Source organism: Choloepus didactylus, chromosome 8 (assembly GCF_015220235.1).
Source record: "Choloepus didactylus isolate mChoDid1 chromosome 8, mChoDid1.pri, whole genome shotgun sequence".
NCBI lineage: Eukaryota > Metazoa > Chordata > Mammalia > Pilosa > Megalonychidae > Choloepus > Choloepus didactylus.
Window position 1 is genome coordinate 77,891,858 of NC_051314.1, and position 1,870 is coordinate 77,893,727.

The window sequence follows — 1,870 nt, forward strand, 5'->3', positions numbered from 1 at the left end:
TTAGGCATTTAGCAAAGGGGCCACTGAGGTATAGAGCAAAGCTACACTTTTGGACACAGTCACCCTTTCTTTTGCAGATGGTTTGATATACATGAAGATACAGCTACCGTAAGTCAAGAAGACAACAATCATATGGGAAGTACAGGTGGAAAAAGCTTTGGTCCTTTGCTGTGCAGAGGGGAAGTTCAGAATAGTTTTAATGATGTAAGTGTAAGAGAGAATCACTAAAACCAATGTGACTACAAGTGTCAACACAGCTGAGATAAAAGACATCAATTCTAGGGCATGTGTATCTGTGCAGGATATTTGCAGGATAGGAGAAGTTTCACACACAAAGTGATCAATGACTCTGGAAGCACAGAAATCCAGTTTCAGTCCCATGACCAATGGGGGAAAGATGATTAGGAATCCAGTTCCCAACAGCTGAGTACAAGTCGGTAGCAGACTTTGCTGTTCATGATGATTGGGTAATGCAGTGGTTTACAGATGGCCACATAGTGGTCATAGGACATGGCAGCTAGAAGGTAAAATTCTGTAACGCCCAGTAAAAGGATAAAAAATAATTGAGCTGTGCAATTATTATAAGAAATGGTTTTGTCTCTAGTCACAATGGTCATCAGGAATCTGGGAATACACACTGTTGTGAATATGATTTCCAAAGTGGAGAAATTTCTGAGAAAGAAATACATTGGGGTCCTGAGAAGGGTATCCAACAGGGTGAGAAGGATAATGGTTAAATTCCCCATCAGGCCCAGTGTGTAGTTGAGAAAGAGAAACAGAAAATCACAATTTGCAGTTGTGGGTCATCTGGCGGACCTAAGGATGAAATGTATTTCCACTGATTGGTTCTTCATTTCTCTTTTGTGACCCTTATCAAATCTATATTGAAAAAGGAGAACAAGATGATAAATACCTATACACACACACACACACACACACACACACACACACACACAAACACACATTTGCCTAAAACAGAGAGTGACGTATATTCTCAAACATGCCCATTTTTATGTGGTTTATCCAGTCTGAAATAGCAGGTGACATAAATGCATGCCACCGGTCAATTCAAAATCCCTCCCAAATTCTTAGTTCTTTTTATAATGGTCCTCACAATTTTTTTCCCTATGCCTATATTTTTTTTGCCAGTATGCATTTTGGCCAATAATTTCCAAATGGACATTACTCTGCACGTAGATTCTAAATAGAAGCACACTAATTATTTAAAACATTTTTTCTTTTTATGTTTACAGAAAATTGATTTGAATAAAATTTGTTTTTTACCTATAAACCATCAGAGTTTCATTTTTGATACTTTGTTCAAAATTAATCTCCATAGAATTTCCTAATTTATCATACTTCTTGACATCTTTTCCTGTATTGTTTTCATTGCAACCCAGTCCTTTGTTCATAAAAAGTTGTTAATTTATTTTAATTCACACAGGATAAAAACATTTTAGCCTTGCATAGCAATTAATTAAATTATTTCTGCATATATCTAACATAAATGTTAGCTTATTTTTATTTATTTATTCATTAAGTCTCTTTAAATCTTACTATAATATAATCTTTTCAAGAAATAATAGAGGATATTCCAAATAAAAATAATTAGAAAAGAAATTTAACCATGGTTAAATTCAAACCAAATCTAAGAAAAAACAAGTAATTCTATTTTATCTGTTCTCCTTTTTCTATCAGATTCAGGTTATTTTTAATGCCAGGTTCCATTATTTTTATTATACCTATGCAAACAGCACTAAGTTGATTTGTCCTCTTAGAATGACGGTTAGAGTGATTTTTCAAAACCAAGGTTTAGGGGTGGTATTATAATTCTTGTGCTGGTCAATGACTGAGACACTATTGGATTTCA

General features: G+C 34.5%; 1 pseudogene; it reads right to left on the reverse strand.

The window, feature by feature from the left end:
• On the reverse strand, positions 1 to 854 carry LOC119542729 (annotated as a pseudogene).
• Between the last annotated feature and the right edge of the window lie 1,016 nt (positions 855 to 1,870).